Source organism: Acomys russatus, chromosome 4 (assembly GCF_903995435.1).
Source record: "Acomys russatus chromosome 4, mAcoRus1.1, whole genome shotgun sequence".
NCBI lineage: Eukaryota > Metazoa > Chordata > Mammalia > Rodentia > Muridae > Acomys > Acomys russatus.
This window is the reverse complement of record NC_067140.1, coordinates 66,171,602-66,191,169: the sequence shown is the minus strand read 5'-3', so window position 1 is coordinate 66,191,169 and position 19,568 is coordinate 66,171,602. Positions and strand designations below refer to the sequence as shown.

General features: G+C 43.9%; 1 protein-coding gene across 5 annotated transcripts in view; it reads right to left on the bottom strand.

The window, feature by feature from the left end:
• Ebf4 (EBF family member 4) overlaps positions 1-19,568 on the bottom strand; it is a 79,974-nt gene that overhangs the window by 44,221 nt on the left and 16,185 nt on the right. The window lies entirely within an intron of this gene.

Sequence of the window (19,568 nt, the reverse complement as noted above, 5' to 3'; positions counted from 1 at the left end):
TTTGCAGGTACATATGCAGGTGTGGCAGTCTGAATAAAAATGCCCCCATAGGCTCATATATTTGAACACTTGGTCCTCAGTTGGTAGAATTGTTTAGGAAGGACTAAGAGGTGTGGCCTTGTTGGAGGATGCGTGTCTCTGGGGGCAGGCTTTGAGTTCTCAAAAACTTGCCACCTTTCCAGTGTGCTCCTTGCCTCCTGTTTGTGAATCAGGATGAGAGCTCTCAATTGTTCCTACTGCCATGCCTTTGCCTCCTGAGTGCCAGGATTGAAGGTCTGTGCCACCACACCTGGCACAAAATAAATAGTTTGAAGAGAAAAAGAGGACAAGGAAATTTAATGTTGGAGCCCAGGCTTGTGCTGAAAGAGATAATAAGGTGATTATCCAAAATGGAATAAAGGGAAGGGTGCTTTCGGGGCAAGAGGCTGCCCAGCTAAGCTTCCTATTTGTAAAAGAAAAGTGCCTAGGAAATTTTCTGCTTCTTAAAAAACAAAACAAAACAAAACAAAAACAAAAAAAATACAAACAGAAAGAACAACAGCAAAAACAAATGAAAGCTGTTGCAAATGTGATTCAAAGTTCCAACCCAAGCCGGCAGCTACCCTTGACAGCATCTTTCATGTGGTTTTAGAGTCAGGGTGCTACACAAGTAAAGGGGTTGTGGAAGCTTCCTTGCAGGGTAAGGAGAGCTGCTGAGGCCAGGTAATGGCTGGCAGGGTAGTCTCTGACCTGAGGAGCGACTGTGGAAAGCTCTGAAAGCAAAGCCTGAGCTGCACTGGGGACTCCAACCTATTGGAGCTGCCAAGGAAAGCTGCAGACAGGGCGTGGAACCCTAGAGAGAGAAGTGTTCACAGGCAGCCAAGCTGGAGGTGTGGACCCACCTACGCCTGACATCAGACATGCGGCTGCAGGGCTTACAGTTTCCTCTCTTGGGTTTTGGTCTTGCTTTGGCTCGGGATTTCCTCACTGTTCTGATTTCTCCCTTTTGGACTAGTAATGTGTATTCTGTGCTCTGGTATGTTAGAGGTATGAAATCGCTTTTTGACTTCACAGAGGGTTACAACGGAAAGATTTGAATGTTGGATTTTAAAGCAGCGTTGAGACTGAAAGACCATGGGGACCTTTGGAATTGGACTAAATGCTTTCTGGATAATGATCCGGCCACGAGTCTATGGGAGCCAGGGAGTGGAATGTGGTGGTTTGTATGAGAACGGCTCTTCTCCCATGGCCTCATAGGTTTGAATACTTAGTTCCCTGTAGGTAGAACTATTTGGGAAGGCTTAGAAGGCGTGGCTTGAAGGAGGTGGATCGCTGGAGTAGGCTTTGAGTTTCCAAAAGTGTGTCTCTGTCTGTCTCTCTGTGCACTCTCTCTCTCTCTCTCTCTCTCTCTCTCTCTCTCTCTCTCTCTCTCTCTGTCACACACACACACACACACACACACACACACACACACACACACACACACTTTCAGAACAAGACATAAGCTCTCAGCTCTTCCTGTCACCATGCCTATACTCTGCCACCACAAACTCTAGCCCCTTGAAACATAAGCTCGATGGAACCACACTTTCTTCTGTAAGTTGCCTTGGTCATGGTGCTTTGTCACAGTGACAGGAAAGTAACTAAGACAGCAGGCTAAAGGCTGACAGCACAGGTTTGCCATATTCATCACCATTTTAGTTTTTGGAACAGGATCTCTTACTGGAACTAGGAGCTTACTGATTCTCCTAGCTCGGCTGGCTGGAGAGCCCTAGAATCCCCGCCTTTGCTTCCCTAGTGATGGGGCTACAAGCTTGTGCCATCGTGTCCTGGTTGCTGTTGCTGCTGCTTGTCTGTTCTACATAGATGCCGCAGATCAAAACTCAAGTCCCCAGGCTTTGGCAACAACTGATAACTCTCCTCAACTGCACTAAAAAGATAACTCCTTATGCCACTTAGAGTAAAGGAAAGTGGGACACTGGTGGGCTTTGTCAAATACTTAAAGAAGTAATATCAAGTCTACACAAACGCTCAAAAACTAAAGAGCATGGGCTCAGAGATAGCTCAGCAGGAAAGGGGACTTGCTGCCAAACCTGACAACCAGGGTTTGATCCCTGGGGCCCACAGGGTAGATGTGTAGAGACTCTTGTGTGCTGTATGGAAGCATCACCTGTCAATAAAAAGCTGATGGCCTATTAGCTGCGGCAGGAAACAGGAGGTGGGACTTCCGGTGGAGAAGATGAACTCTGGGATATAGAATTGAGAGAGTTGCCCCAGACTCTGAGGAAGACAGACACATGAAACTGAGGAGAGGTAACCAGCCACGGGGCACACATAGAATAGAATAAATGGGTAATATAAGCTATGAGCTAGTCATGGAACAAGCCAAAGCTTATGGCCTAGGCATTTATTCATAAATAATAAAGTCTCAGAGTCATTATTTCAGGAACTGAGGTGAGGGAGTAAAAGCTCGAGGTTACATAGCTGGAAAGACCTGAATCCCACAAGTTATTCTCTGGCTTCCACTTGTGCACACACACATATACACATGTACACACACACACACACGTGTGCACGCATGTGTGCATACAAATTAATAAGTGTAAAGTTTGATTTTTAAAAAACCAAAGAGGAGAAATATTTCTGAACTAACCCAAGAGATATAAAATTCATATGCTAAAACTAAGCAAATAAATTACAAAAAAATGTAAGTATTGATTATGAAGACAGATGTAAAATTCTAAGCAGGGCCGGGGATGTAGCTCAGTTGGCAGAGTACTTGCTTTACAAGCACATAACCCCGGGTTCAATCCCAAACACCACATTTTCTGGGCTTGGTGGCACAAACCTGTTAACCCAGCACCTGGGGGTGAAGGTGGGGTGATCAGTAGTTCAAACTCATCCTTGGTAACTTAAAGAGTTCAAAGCCAGCCTGGGCTACCTAAGACCATCTCAAACCAAAGAAAGAAGCAAACAAATTAGTGGAGTTTTAGAGATGGCTCAGCTGTTGAGAATACTGGCTGCTCTTTCAGAAGATTGAGTTCATTCCTAGAACTCATGTCTGGTGCTCATAACCAACCGTAATCTCATCTCTGAGGAATCTAATGCCAAGTTCTGGTCTCCATGAACACTCACACACATGTGGCATTCACAGACACACATACACATAAATAAAAGTAATGCTTAAAAATTTTAAATTAACTTAAATATTCTAAACAAATTTTTATTAAATTGAATCCAACAGCATATTAAAATGATACGTATTTTCATCATACAAGTAGAGTTTATTGGACAAAATGCAGGATCCGTTTAATATTAGAAAACCATCTGGGCTGGGTGTGGTGGCACACGCCTTTTATTCCAGCACTTGGGAAGGCAATGCCAGGGGGATTAATGTGAGTTCGAGGCCAGCCTGGTCTACAAAGTGAGTCCAGGACAGCCAAAGCTACACAGAGAGACCTCATCTCGAAAAACAAAACAAAAAAAAAAAAAAAGCAAAAACAAAAAAAGTATAATCATCATAATAGATATGGAAAAGGTATTTGGCAAAATCTAATATCCATTTGTATTTTTTGATCTTTTTGAAAGAGAACTTCACCATGCCTTTGCTGGCCTGAAATCACTGTGTAGAGCAGGCTGATCTCTAACTTGCAGGGACCCTCCCACCTCTGCTCCCTGGATGGTAGGATTACAGATGTGTGTCACCGTGCCCAATCCTAACACACCCTCCTTTTTCTTTTCATTTTTAAACTACATTTTTAGATGGGTGTGTGTGCATGTCACAGGGCATGTAGGGAGGTCAGAGGACAACGTGTAGATGTCAGTTGGCTCTCCTTCCACCAAACAGGTTCCAGAGACCAAACTCAGGCCATCAAGCTTGGTGGCAGCACTTTTACATAGTGAGTCACTTTGTTGACCCGACACCCACTCTTCACAAAAATGCTCAGTCTCTAAACACTACAACACAGTGGGGACTCCTTCAACTTGATGGAAGGACATTTATAAAATCTTACAACTAATGTCATATATATAGATGAAATCCTAAATGTTCCCCACCCAAGATCAATACGTACTCATTCTCACCACTACTTTATTTTGGGAATAGTCAGAATATTCAGACAAAAAAAAAAAAAAAAAAAAAAAAAGAAAGAAAGAAAGAAAGAAAGAAAGAAAGAAAGGATAAACCCAAAGTGTCTAAATTAGAAAGTAATACATTGGCTTTATTTTCGAATGGGAGGACTGTCTATGAACAAATCGGATGGACTCTTGAAAAGACTACTAGAACTAAACGAGTTTGGTAAGGCTGTAGATTATTAAATCAATAAACAAAGATCACTTGTATTTAGAACAACTGAAAACTGAAACTTAAAGCAATATTCATAGTACATGAAAATAATAAGTAGAAACAAATCTAAACAACAGATGTAAAATATCCATACTGAAAACTGCAAGTATCACTGAAAGTAAAGAAGATCTAAATAAACGAGGAAATATATCTGAGGGTACACTAGAAAATTCTTTATTGTCAAGATATTAATTTTTCCCAAAGTGATCCAGAAATCCAATGTCATTCCAATCAAATCACTGGGCCTTTTTCTCTTGGGGGTGGGGAGAGAGAGGGAGAGAGAGAGAGAGAGAGAGAGAGAGATAGATAGATAGAGAGAGAGAGAGAGAGAGAGAGAGAGAGAGAGAGAGAGAGAGAAGTCAGGACTACATAGATGGCTTTGTGGGGTCACATGCAACCCCTAGGTTCCTCCTAAAGGCATACACAAACATTAATAATAAAAATAATTTTAATTGGTAAACTGATTCAAAAGTTCATATAGGAATGCAAAAAAAATGGAGGACAGCCAAGCAAGTGGGAAGATGAAGAACTGGGCGGGCAAGATGGTTCAGAGGGTGAAGGGGCTTGCCACCAAGCCTGGTGACTTGATTTCAACCCCTGGGACCCGCCTATGTAGTGAACGAAGAGAACTGATTCTTACAGATGGTTTGACTTCCACGAGTAAACCATGTTTTGCATGTGTATGTGAAGACATATAAATAAAGTAATAAAATTTATTTTAAAATATATGAAGGACAAAGTTAGAGCACTTACATTCCCCAGTTGCAAGCATTATGGGCTGGGGATGGAATTCAGTTGGCATGGTGATTGCCTGCCATGCATGACACTCTGGGCTTCATCCTCAACACTGTATAAAGAGTTGTGGTGGTACACATCTGTGATCACGGCACTTGGGAGGTGGTACACATCTGTGATCACGGCACTTGGGAGGTGGTACACATCTGTGATCACAGCACTTGGGAGGTAGAGGAAGGAGAATCAGGAGTTCAGAGTCATCTTTGGGTCCACAGGAAATTCAAAGCTAGCCTGAAACCCATGAGACTCTATCTCAAAATTAAATAGATAAATAAGTTTCCATATATGATATATGGCAAACATGGAAGCTTACACTTCTGAGACAAAGGCAGGAAGATCAATTTGAGTTTCAGGCCAGCCTTGTCTACACTTCAGATCAGCCAGGGCTATGTGGTGAGACCTTGTCTCAAAGAACAAAAACATCAACAAAAATTAATATAAAGCAGCAGTAATCAAAACAATATGATACCAGCATAAAGTGGATACTAGTGGATCCATGGGACAGACAAGAGTCTAGAAATAAGCCAAAACATAGAGAAATGATCTTTTTGACAGAGCAAATGGAGTCTTTTAAATAACTGAATAGCTCCTGGGTGGAGAAAACAAGAACAAAAAGGAAAAATAGGAGAGGAAAAAACAAGAACAAAAAACTTAACCCACCCTATCAGCCAGCCAAAACCATTTTGAACCAAGACCTCTCCTCATCTACAAAACTTTACTTAGGGGCCGAGGATGTAGCTCAGTGGTATAGAACATGCCTAGCATGCACAGGGTCCTGGGTTCTATCCCCAGCATTGTAGAAATTACACTGGGGCTGGAGAGATGGCTCAGTGGTGAGAGCACTGGCTGCCGCTGCTGTGGGGTCAGGTCTGTTTTTCCAGCACCCATGTGGCAGCTCACAACCATGTAACTCCAGTTTCAGGGGCTTCGATGGCCTTTTCTGGCCTCCTTGGACACCAGGCACATATGCGGTACTTATATGCATACAGTCAAAACACGTATACTCATACAATATAAATAAATAAAGCTTTAAAAAATTAACCTAGAATGGGGCTGGAGAGATGGCTCAGAGGTTAAAGAGCACTGGCTGCTCTTCCAAAGGTCCTGAGTTCAATTCCCAGCAACCACATGGTGGCTCACAACCATCTGTAATAAGATCTAGCGCCCTCTGTACATGCAGACAGAACACTGTATACATAATAAATAAATAAAGCTTTTAAAAATTAACTTAAATGCATCATGGACTTAAGCACAAAACCCAAACCCATGTAACACGAAGGATCTCAGCGAGGACAGCAAACACACAAGCCACAGGAGAAAGAAGCAAACGTGTATTTAAACGTAAGCAGAATGTCTGTTCTCAAAAGGCATCGCTACGAGATTAAAGACATAAAAACACCGACTGGGAGAAAACACCTGCCAAGCAGCTATCCGACGAAACACCTGCATCTACAGCGGATGGCGAGCTGCCCTGTTTGGTACTAGTTAAGAGTCTACCCAGTTAAAAATGAAGGCTGTGGCGGGGATTTGAACAGCAACTTAGCAGGACAGGGTGGGGGATGGCGACAAGCACATTAGCACTTAGGGACACGCGGATTAAAAGCACAAATGAGATTCCACCACATGCCTATTAGAGCAGCTCAGTGTAAAACCGGATCTTTCTAAGCAGCAGTGGGAATGCAGAGGGACAGTGGCGATCAAACGAATGACAGGAATGGTAAATGGCGCACGCACTTCAGGAACAGACTGCGGTCCACAGCACTAAGCACACACTTGCCACAGGACACCCATTCTAGGCATTTTGCCCCAGAGACACAGAAAAGTTTGCAATATCCCCTAACTGGGAAAAACTCAAAAGTTACCAAATGATGACTCGACAAATATTTTGTCAAATGCACACACAACGGAATATGATGCAACAATATAAAGAAATTGAACTACGGACACATGCCACGATGCGGGTACATCTCAAAAACCTAAGGCAAATAAGATAAAGTGGATGAAAAAGAGCACATATCGTACTCCTAGACAGGCTCTGAACTTGAGGCAATCCTCCTGCCTCTGCGTCTTGAGTCCTGGAATTACAGACATGTGAAGTACTTCGTTAGAAGCTGCATATGACATATGCAGTTTATTATTTATCATCATTTCTTTTTTATCTTATTTTTATTAATTCATTCATATTACATCTCAATTGTTAGCCCATCCCTTGTATCCTCCCATTCCTCCCTCCCTCCCACTTGCACCCTAGTCCCCTCCCCTATGACTGTGACTGAGGCGGAACTCCTCCCCCTGTATATGCCCATAGGGTATCACGTCTCTTCTTGGTAGCCTGCTATCCTTCCTCTGAGTGCCACCGGGCCTCCCCATCAAGGGAACGTAGTCAAATATGGGCACCAGAGGTTGTGTGAAAGTCAGACCCCACTCTCCACTCAACTGTGGAGAATGTCCTGTCCATTGGCTAGATTTGGGTAGTGGGTCGATGTTTACTGGGTATATTGTCCTTGGTTGGTACCGTAGTTTGATCAGAACCCTTGGGCCCAGATCCGCCCATCATAATGTTCTTGTAGGTTTCTAGGACCCTCTGGGTCCTTCTATTTCCCCATTCTCCCATGCTTCTCTCACCTAGAGTCCCAAAAGGATGTCCCCACATCTATCCCAATTTCCTGGTAAGTGAAGACTTTCATGGGACTATCATTATTTCTAAAGTAAAACTTTTTGGGATTTTTGTTTTGTTTTGTTTTGCCTTTTTTCTTTTGTTTTGTTTTTCGAGACAGGGTTTCTCTGTTCAGCCTTGGCTGTCCTAGACTCGCTTGGTAGACCAGGCTGGCCTCAAACTCATAGCTATCCACCTGCCTCTGCCTCCTGAGTGCTGGGATTAAAGGCGTGCTGCGCTGCCATGCCCAATCTAAGTAAAACTATTTTTAAAATAAAGAATAAAGAAACATACTTCTAATGTCCCTGTAATAAAAGGGAAATCATAACAAAACCTTAACAATACTGAGCTGGGTACAGTGGCTCTATTTTCCCAGCTCCTGGAAAAGTATTTTAAGTAAATAACATAGTTTTAAGTGATTGTATTAATAAAGAAAAAGGTAAAAACTAACCAGCATCCAACTTAAGAAGCTAGAAAAGAGTAACAAAATAAACCCAATGAACGCACTGCAAAATGATACACATTTGGAAAAGATTCACAAGGTTTGATGCTGCAACTCACAAGGAAGTCCTGCCGTGGCTCTGTCACAGACACTTCTGTCACAGGTTGCTTTTAATACACGTAAGAAATAAACCAGCAGCCGGGTGTGGTAGCACACGCCTTTAATCCCAGCACTCGGGAGGCAGAGGCAGGTGAATCACTGTGAGTTCAAGGCCAGCCTGGTCTACAAAGCAAGTCCAGGACAACCAAGGGTACACAGAGAGACCCTGTCTTGAAAAACCGAAATAAACAAACAAACAAACAAATAAATAAATAAACAAACCAGCAATTTATTTCAGTGGAACAAAAGTTATGTCTATCATATTTTTCATTGCTAGAAATAAGTAATGCCTTGGAAATTATGATTAAATGAAAACATGGAACACAAAATAATTTCAAATTAGTTGAAATGTAATATAGATAAAGGGAAACGAACTCTATATATTTCTAAAATCAGAGACATCCAATCTTCACAAAATTTCATATATTAGAAAAAGCAGAACTGTCATGTACATGTACTGGAAAACCAATACCTCTTACCACTTCTGTGGATTATCTACAGATGAACTGCTATTTATTATTATAGTTCTGTAACATATCATAATATTTTTTTAAAAATTAAATGATATAAGCTCAAAATTTTTTAAAAAAGAAATAATAAAAGGCTGGAGACATGGTTCCTTAGTTAAGAGCACTGGCTATTCTCCCAGAGGACCCAGGTTCAACTCCCAGCACCCACAGGACAGCTAACAACTGTCTTTAACTCCAGTTTTAGGGGATCTGAGGCCCTCTTCTGGCCCCCCACAGGCAGCAGGCACATAGGTGATGCACAGACACACACACAGGCAAAATACTCAAAAAAACATTAAATAAAAATACATTTTAAAATATCTTTCTTTATTCTTCCCTCATACAGTACGTCCCATCCACAGTCTCCCCCACTTCCTTCCCCTCCTCCCAGTGCCCCCACCGCCTCCCCTCTCCGTTAGATCCATTGCTCCTCCATTTTTGCTCCAGAAAGGCACGGGCCTCCCACGGAGAGCAACTGAACAGGGCCTAACAAGATGAGATAAGACAGGCATGAACGCATGCCTTTATTTTTTTATTTTTATTTTTTAAATTATTTTTATTGATCCTGTGGGCTGTGTTCTCCGGGTACTCTGTGGGGTTCCTTAAGCTCTTCCTAATGTTTGGCTGTGGGTCTCAGGGCTCACAGAGGCTCACAGAGCCTACACAGGTCCATGCTAGGCCCTCTGCCTACATGCTGTGCTTGCAATATTGGTGTAGGAGTGTGTGTGTGGGGGGGTGTCTCTGACTCTTTTGTCTGCCCATGGGACCTTTGCTCTCCTACTAGGTTGCTTTGCCTAGCATTAGTATGCCCGTTCATGCCTTTTTGTTGTTGTTGTTGTTGTTTGTTTTTCAAGACAGGGTTTCTCTATGTAGTCTTGGCTGTCCTGGACTCGCTTTGTAGACCAGGCTGGCCTAGAACTCACAGCGATCCACCTGCCTCTGCCTCCCCAGTGCTGGGATTAAAGGTGTGTGCCACCACGCCCAGCTGTGTGTATATTTTGAGACAGGTTCTCTATAGCACATATCTCTGGCTGTCCTAGAAGTCCCTATGAAGACTAGATTGGCTTTGAACTCAGAGATCCACCTGCTTGTCTCCTGAGTTCTGGGATTAAAGGCGTACACTACCATACTCATCCAGGGAATTTTTTAAAAGAACATCATGAACAACTTTATGGAAACAAATTTGGATATTTAGGAACAATGCACATATTCCATTAAATGGAAGCTTATCAAAGAAGAGAAAGAGATTTGAGGTACAGCTCAGTGGCAGAGCACTTACTGGCCTGGTGTGCATGAGGCCCTGGGGTCAATGAAAAAGAAACCGAAACAAAAGCCCTAGGTCATTTTCTGACCAGTGAAAATAGTCAAGCATGACACAAATTCTAACCAAACTTCACAGAGCAAAACAAAACTCATTCAACAAACAGTAAAAAGGAGAGCAGAGCAAACCATGGGTCCAAAACACACAATCGAAAGCAAGTTATAAGAAATTTACAAGCCACAGATGAACATACAAGTAAGGCCCTTATACACATGATTGGCAGAACAAGCACTGCAGGGGGTGAAGGCAGCAAGTCCTCACTGGCTCCCTACACCATGAGCCTGAGGAGCTGACTTGATCCCCAGCACAGGGGGCAGGGATGGAGACAGGCAGACCCCTGGATCCTCAGCACTGGGGTGGGGGGGGGGGGTGGGGGGGAGGGGGAGAAAGGAGATGGAGACAAGCAGACCCCTGGAGCTTACTGGCCAGCCAGTCTAGCCAATCTGTGCACATCAGGCTCAGTGAGAGACTATCTCAAAAGGTAAGATGGGAGAGACGAAGAAAGACATCAACCTTGACCTCTAACTTTCATGCCTATGCACACAAGTTAAAACAAAACAAAACAAAACAAAAAACCACAAAATCCTGTCCATGTAATTCAGCACACTAACAGATAAACAGAATAAAGAAGAAAAGCTGTATGATCAACAGGACACATACAGAGAAAAGCAGCAGTTTAAAGTCAACACCCCTTCATGGTTAAAATAGAAAACCACTTTTTTTCCTTTTTCTTTTCTTTCTTTCTTTCTTTTTTTTTTTTTTTTTTTCCTGAAACAGGGTCTCTATGTGTAGCCTTGGCTGTCCTGGACTCACTTTGTAGACCAGGCTGGCCTTGAACTCACAGCAATCCACCTGCCTCTGCCTCTTGAGTGCTGGGATTACAGGCGTGTGCCAACACGACCAGATGAAAACAATCTTCTTAACTTGATGAAATATAATAACTCCAGACAAATAGCTGGAGTTAACACTCTTTTACAACCTTGAACTTGCAATGTAGCCAAAGATAACCCGGCACTGCCGATCCTTCTCCAGACTGCTGTAGATGTGTGCCACTGCCAACAAAGCTGGGCCCAGTGGTGTAGGCCTTTAATCCAGGTACTTGGGCGGTGGAGGCAGGAGGACCACAAGTTCAAGGCCAGCCTGAGAAACTTAGTGAGACTCTGTTTCAAAATAAAAAGTGAAAAGAGGAATGGGGAAGGGAAAGAGAACCAGCTATACAAATAAAAGAGAACAACCAAATAAATAAATATATTGTCTACAAGTAGCCAGGTCTACACAGTGAGACACTATTTCAGAACAAAACAAAAATGGCCATTACAAACCACAAACTGGCCTGCAGAGATGGCTCAGAGGTTAAGAGCACTGGCTGTTCTTCCAAAGGTCCTGAGTTCAATTCCCAGAAACCACATGGTGGCTCACAACCATCTATAATGAGATCTGGTGCCCTCTTCTGGCCTGCAGGTGTAAATGCAGATAGAGTACACATATACATATAATAAGTAAATAAATAAATCTTAAAACAAACCACAAATGGCAGCTTACTTCTATAACCCCAGCACTTGGGAGGCTGAGGGTGGAAGATGGCAAATTTGCATCTATTCTCGGTTATATAGGGAGGCCCTGACTAAACAAAACAAAAAACAACAAAGCAGCTGGGCAGTGGTGGCACACACCTTTAATCCCAGCACTCGGGAGGCAGAGGAAGGCCAGACTGGTCTACAGAGTGAGTTCAAGAACAGAGCATTCAAAACAGAAAAACTCTGGAAACAAACAAATAAAAACAAACAACAAAGTAATGTCCATTATAGTGCCTGGCTGCTTGCTGTTGTTGTTGTTTTTGTTGTTGTTTTTTACAGGTTGGCTTAAAGCTGTTTTATAGACCAGGCTGACCTCCAACTTGCAGAATTTTGCTGGCCCCTGCTTCCCCAGTGCTGAGAGTAAAGGTGCGCTCCACCACACCCAATTTACAATGCTTACAGTAGTCAAGGCTGTACACGTAGTCCTAAACAGTGCAATAAAGCAAGAAAAGTCACGTACACTTGGCTTGGATCATTAAAATGGCTGTTTGAATAAAATAACACAAGCACAGAAAGCCAAAGTAAAAGATGACATGCGAAAATCAGTTGCATATCAACAAGTGACATGTGGGCATGGCGGCTCTGCTGGAGGGAGTGTCACACTTGGTCAAGAGTCCGTGGGTGAGGCTGGACAGATGAGACCATTGGTTACAAGCACTGGCTGCTCTTCCAGAGGACCCACAGTTGGTTTTTGGCACCCACATGGTGGCTCACAATCATTTGTAACTCCAGATACAGGAGATTTGATGCCTTCTTCTGGCTTCTACAGGCATCAAGTGTGTGTGTGTGTGTGTGTGTGTGTGTGTGTGTGTGTGTGTGTACACTTAAAATTTCAAAACAAATTGTGAAAGCCCATGCTGGGTAGGTCACAGGCCTTAGGGTAGAGCTTCCTACTGTTTTGCTAAGTGGTCATACTGTCAAAGTGTCTTCCACAGATTTTTTGTTTATACCCATAGACCTGGGCTGCTCTCAACCTTGATGAGGAAGCTACTTTTTGCAGTGGGTAACAGTCAGTGGAGCACAGCTAGTCAGAGTGCTGAGAGAGCGAGAGACCGAATGCTCAGTTCTAAATGTGACACCTTTATCAACCCTGCCACCAAGGCTCAGGGCACATCATGGAGGAGAAGGTAGAAGGGATGGGAGGGCCAGGATGGGGGCTAATGCTGTCTTTTGGACAGGGTGTTGCCATTGCAACCATGAGCTCACAGTAGCTATGGCTACCTGCACAAGGTCAAGGGATCTCCAGGCCCCACTCCTTACTGAGAAGCTACTGGACATTGATAGTTGCCCAGAGAAGGAGAGTAGCTCTTTTTTGTTTGTTTGTTTGTTTTTGTTTTTTTGATGATGTCGTTACTGGTGTGATTCCCATGCCCAGTGCATGACCCATACCCGTGTATATGTGCAGTCAGTGAACTATTTTTTAAAAAGACATGAAATTAGGGGGGGGGGCGCGAGGAGATGTTAACAGGGGTATGGGGTGGGTGTGATGAGTTGGGATGGAGAGATCGGGGGTAGATATGATCTTTTTTCATTGTGCGTGTATATGAATTTCACAATAATAAAGTTAAAGATGTCATTTACAATGGAAATAGAAGACATGAATGGTCATGAGGAGGTATGTGTGTGTGAGTAGCTCGTTCCTTCATCTCTTCAAGTCCTTCCTCAAAGTCCACCTTCCCAGTTCAGCCTAGTATGGCCATTCCATTTAAAACTGTACTGCTCCAGCATAATTGTTTTCACTTGTCCCTATTTCTCCATTTCCTTCTAAAAGACTTCAACGTCACATAAGCCGACCCTCAAATTTCCATGAGAACACAACAGGCCAAAACGGCTAACATTTTCTTGAATAATTATCATCAGCTCACTCCTCTTGCTTTATCCTTCGACGAGGACAAGGATTTTTGCCTGCTTTATTAATTCTTTTATATAGAAAGCCTAAAACTTCCAGCGGTCTCTTGGGTCTTGTCCTCCTGAAGGAAAGAATTCAGTCAAGAGACATAGACAATTTAAGCAGAAGTTTATTTAACAAAGTAAGCAAAGTAAACAAGAGATTGTTGTGGACTGCCTCAAGGCAGGGAGCGGTGCAAGAGGTTCTGCATTTGGATTTATTTTTTTTAAAGGTTTATTTATTATTTATATAGTACTCATACCAGAAGAGGGCCCAGATCACATTATAGATGGTTATGAACCACCATGTGGTTGCTGGAAATTGAACTCAGGGCCTTTGGAAGAACAGACAGTGTTCTTAACCTCTGAGCCATATCTCCAGCCCCCTGCATTTAGATTTTTAAAAAAGGTTTTTCGGGAGTATTTATGAGATTAAGTGGCAGCTCCATTACATAAGGTAACCTTTTTCCTCCTAAGTCATGGTAGACCAGATGTCTTTTTTTAGAGTGTTTCTTCCCATACTCCTCTAGAGAATCCCACCAATGGAGGAGGCTGGAGAGATGGCTCAGAGCTGAAGAGCTCTTGTTACCCTTGCAGAAGACCCAGGTTTGGTTCTGAGCACCCCATGGCAGCTCACACACACCTCCAACCCCGGTCCCAGGGGATCCAATGCCCTCTTCTGACTTCCTCTGGCACCACATACATACATACACACATACATACACACGGGCAAAACAACTACACACATTAAAAAAAAAGACATAATGCAAGTAGTGTTATAATGATGTCAGGTCTTCTGAGAACATAGGCCCTCTGTGAATGCATGTGAGTGAGAGAGTGCCCTCTCTGGCCTTAATTTCTGACGTAATTTGAACAATTTAACTGCATTTTCTTTCTTCTTTTTTAATTTTTAAAAGTAATTTATTTTTTAAAAACTTTATGTACATTGGTGTTTTAACTGCATATATGTCTGTGTGAGGGTATCAGATCCCCTGGAACTGCAGTTACAGACAGTTGTGAGCTGCCATGTGGGTGCTGGGAATTAAAACCGGGTCCTTTAGGAAAAGTGCTCTCTCCAGCCTCTTAACTGCATTTTCAAGAGTGTTAAACCACACAGGCATTCTGACCACAATGCAGCTGCAGTCCTCCTTAGTTACCTCATCTCTAGCTTCTTGTCTACCCGATATCAGAATCTGGCACATACACTGTCTGCCCAGCGCCCGGGACACAGTGCTGTTCTACAACTACTGAGTAAATGAGTGACTGAAAACAGTAAATACGGCTGGGCGTGGTGGCGCACGCCTTTAATCCCAGCACTCGGGAGGCAGAGGCAGGCGGATCGCTGTGAGTTCGAGGCCAGCCTGGTCTCCAAAGCGAGTCCAGGACAGCCAAGGCTACACAGAGAAACCCTGTCTCGAAAAGCCAAACAACCAACCAAACAACCAAACAAAAAGCAGTAAATACGTGTGGCTTTGAAAAATTATACAATGCTACTGAAGGGCACTAAAAGCAGTGGGATAGATGGACAAATAGGCTCTACTCATTGTAATATTAATCAAAGGATATTATTGCACACTAAGTAGTGTGTGTGAGTGTTGGTGTGAAAATTTATACAAGCAGATTCTAAAATATGCATGAAAACACAAAAGGTCCAAATATCCAATATTCTCTTGAAGAGAAAATTAGGGAGAGTGAAGGACTTGCCCTGTACACTTTTCCATCATCATCATCATCACTTTATAGTGATTAAAGCACTAAGAGGTCACTGAAATCAACTGGGAACTGTGTAAAGCAAACACCTATAGCCCCAGCTCTGTACTAGGGAGGAGGGAAGAGGATCACAAGTTCAATGGCAGCCTGAGCTATTCAGTGTCTCAAAAATGACAAACAACAAATATTATACATATATATGTGTGTGTACACACACACACACACACAGACACACATATATATCCTCAATAATTGAAAAATAAAAATGGAGGCCAGGCATGGCGGCACATGCCTTTAATCCAAGAACTTGGGAGGCAGAGGCAAACAGATCTCTGTGAGTTCAAGGCCAGTCTGGTCTATACATCTAGTTCTAGGCCAGCCAGAGCTGCACAGTAAGATCCTGTCTCAAAACAACAGCAAAACAAAGAAAGAAACAACAAGAAACACAACTCTAACTACACAACATACTACTTAGAGATTACACAACTTGTAATAACTTCATTTAGAAATAATGAGGTCACGCTTATCTTCACGCAAGGACTAGACAACAGTATGAAACAGGAAAGTGCTGGTTGCGGTGAGGCGATTTTTGTTTGTTTTGTTTCGTGGGGCAGGGTTTCCCTGTGTATACTAGGCTGGTCTCTAGTTCACCATCTTATGGAAGTGTTCCAACCACTAGGATTGTTCTACCACAGGCAGCATCAGTGGAGACTTTGGTTGTGCGGTTTTGAGGCAGGGCCTCTACGTAGCCTAACTCCGTGGCTCACCATTCTCCCTCTTCCTCCTGAGCGCTGAGACCACAGGCGAGCACCGCCATGCCTAGCATTCAGTGGTGTTGTTTTTAATGTTCCGCTCATCTTATCAGTATGTTCACAGCTATATATTGATTATTATTATATTTTTATTTTATTTTTCTTTTGTATGTATCGTATAGGACATAACTTTTTTTTTTTTAAAGGCTGTAGAAAAATCACTTTATATGAGTGTTTGTTTGAATGTATGTATGTATACCACGTGTGTGCCTGGTACCCTGGGATGTCAGAAGGTGTTGGATGCCCTGAAACTGGAGTTATTGACGGTAGTGAACCATCATGCAGGTGCTGGGAACTGAACCCAGGCTTCTGCAAGAGCAGCAAGTGCTTTTAACCCTTACGTCCTCTGTCCAACCCCAATGTAATCTTAGGGATGACGGTGTAGCTCAGCAGTACAGCACCTCAGTAGTGCCCATGAGGCCCTGGGTTTCACCCTTAGCATGCCCAGAATAGAACACAATTATGTTAGCAGAAAAGCCTTTCGAAATGTAACAAAACCCAGAGTGCTTTTTCTTTTTTAAGTTAAAGACTGGACAAGTCCCATCACAAGCACAGTTCAAAGACAACAGCCAAATAGAACAAATAAATACGCACAACTCGTAACGAAGGACTAATTTCTATCAGATAAGTCAATAGGAGACGCCAACTCTTAAGAAAAAAATTAGCACAAAACATGAACAGACCGTTAAGTGCAGCACGACACTGAGAGAAGGAGAAGCGACAGTCACTGGGAGACTTGCTCGGTCCCCGGCGCAGTGAGGGGAAGTAGGGAAGCCACGGTTTGTAGCAGCTCTTTGCCAAGCTCACGCTGGCTGTCAGCCCCTGGAACTTTCTCTCCTGAATCACGATCTACAGCCCCAGTGCTGTGCCTCTACACAAGCCCTGACGGCCTCAATATCCACACGGATGCTTTCCTTCCGGTATGCTCTCCACCCCACTCCTTGAGCATATTTTTTCCCCCTGTGTCGACACTGTTGGTCCTCCTGCCCTTCGCTGGCCACATGTTACTAATAAATACAAGCACAAAATACTCCCACCTATAGGCAGTCAACTCTCCAACCTGCTTCTAACGTCCAGCTCAACTCCTGCCTACTCACTCATCTCCGACAAGTCTTCAGTCCCATCTGAACGTACATTCCCTGTCCTAGACTCCTCTCCTTAGTCAACCTGAGTCCTGTCTCAGCTCCGTAAATGCCATCTTGCACACGCTTTTAGCATTCTGAGTTCAATCCCCAGCAACCACATGGTGGCTTACAACCATCCATAATGTGATCTAATGTGCACTGTACACATAATAAATAAATCTTAAAAAAAAAAAAAAAAAGAACTGCTTAAAAAAAAAAAGCATTCTCATAATCCCAGCTGTCACTGTGCTCAGCTGGCAACCTCTCACCTGGGCTCATACAAGCACTCACCTGTTCTGCAAGCCCCGACCCTAACTCACTTCCTGTTCTGTCTTCTTCCCTGCTGCTTCCCTGGACCAACAGTCTGTGCTCCTAGATAAAACCAGCGCATTGAGCTGGATGTGGCAGCATGCGCCTTTAATCCCAGCACTCAGGGAGGCAGAGGCAGGCGGATCTCTGTGAGTTTGAGGCCAGCCTGGTCTACAAAGGGAGTCCAGGACAGTCAAGGCTAACACAGAGAAACTTTGTCTTGAAAAACAAAAACAAAACGAAAACAGCTCATCGACCTGTGCACTGCCCTTTTTGCTAGCTGCAGGACATTAATACAGAAATTCTCCCTTCTCTTTCTTGCATACTGATGACATCTCTCGGCATATCACCCTGGGGTTTTTCCTCATCCTTACTTACATCTCTCCAGCCACTGGCCTGCTCCTCTGACCCCGTCAAGGTTGTCTGCGCCTGTTTCTGAACCCTCCAGTCCCATTCTCTTTGCATGCTGTAGGGAGCGAGAAGTCCTGACTGAATGTGTATTGTTGACATGGACACTGACACGTCAAGAAACCCAGCAGCTCAGTCCTACAGGAGTGGCAAAGTCTTCCCCAGCTAAGGCTCACAGGGATGGGGAGCCTTCCTTGGGTCTGAGTTCGAATGCTGACAGTGTGTGCAGACCTACTCCCACTGCCCAGTGTTCAGAGATTGCTCTTGCTGAGCTTAGCTAAACCTGCCTCCTTGTTCGTGTGTGCATTATAACCCCATCTCTTTGTTCAAATGTGGTCAATGGCCCCACCCTCACCCCACCCCGCCCCCACTGAACTGTATATGATACACACACTGCCAAGGCTCCTCTATCAGATCGACTACAGACCCTCCAATGCCAGCTTTCCTGCGTGTCCATCTGTTTGTCACTCCTTCATTCTCCTGCCGCCCCAGTTAGGTCAATCCCTGGAGTTGTACAAGGGCTTGACAACACACCTCAATTCCACCAAGGTCATCAATATCTGACCTCAAAGTCTGACACTGCAAAATCTAATGACCAGTTATTGAGCGATATCCACTGCCGTTCTCAACTGCCTCCTCCTTGGGGCATTTTCTGATCTAAGCTCCAAGACATGGCACTGTCATGACATCACTTTCACCTCACTGGCATCTTCTATTCTATTCGTTCTCCTTTGCTGGTTCTGTATCTCCATGACAGCTAAATACTGGACACCTCAGGTCCAGCCCTTACATCTCTCCTGTCTTCTACCAGCACTTACTCCCCCCATCTCAATTACTCACATTTGTATCCACAGCCTATAACCTTCCCTTAGGTCTCCCCACTCGTGTTTTCAGCTTCCTTTTAAACCTCCCACCTGGGTGTTTAGTTAGCCTACTAAACATGGTATGGCTACAACCAAATTCCAATATTTCACCCTGCTGCAAACTTGCTCTCTCCCAAATCACCTTTCTAATGAACTCCCTCTTCCAAGTTGATCAGATCTGAAACCTTGTAGACATCTTTGAATGTCATCTCTCAATCTCTGTGATGTCTCTCCTTACATAACAAAATCGAGATGTTAAGACAGGTGTGGAAGTGCACATCATCTGTAGTGCTAGCACATCTGTAATGCTAGCACTCCGAGGAGTTGAGTTTGACTCAACTCCTCGGGATCAGCACCTTGTCCACTCTGTGTGGTCAGTCTCTCCACACATGGTCGTCACCATCTCTGCCTGATCCTCCTGCCATACCCTTGTTCCTCTCTGACTCCTTTGATAAAGGAGGTGGGGACTACAGCTCCAGAGAGCTTGTCATAGTGACTTCTCTCAGCGGGCCACGGCTGGCATCTCTTTGGTCCCTTATGACGTCTCACTGGCCTCAGACCCATCCACGTAGCCCCTTAGGGAACCTCTCTGCTCCCACCTCTCTGCTATATGCGTAGTGCCTCAGTCCAGGCGCCTCCCCCAGTCCAGACCCCTCCCCCCAGTCCAGACCC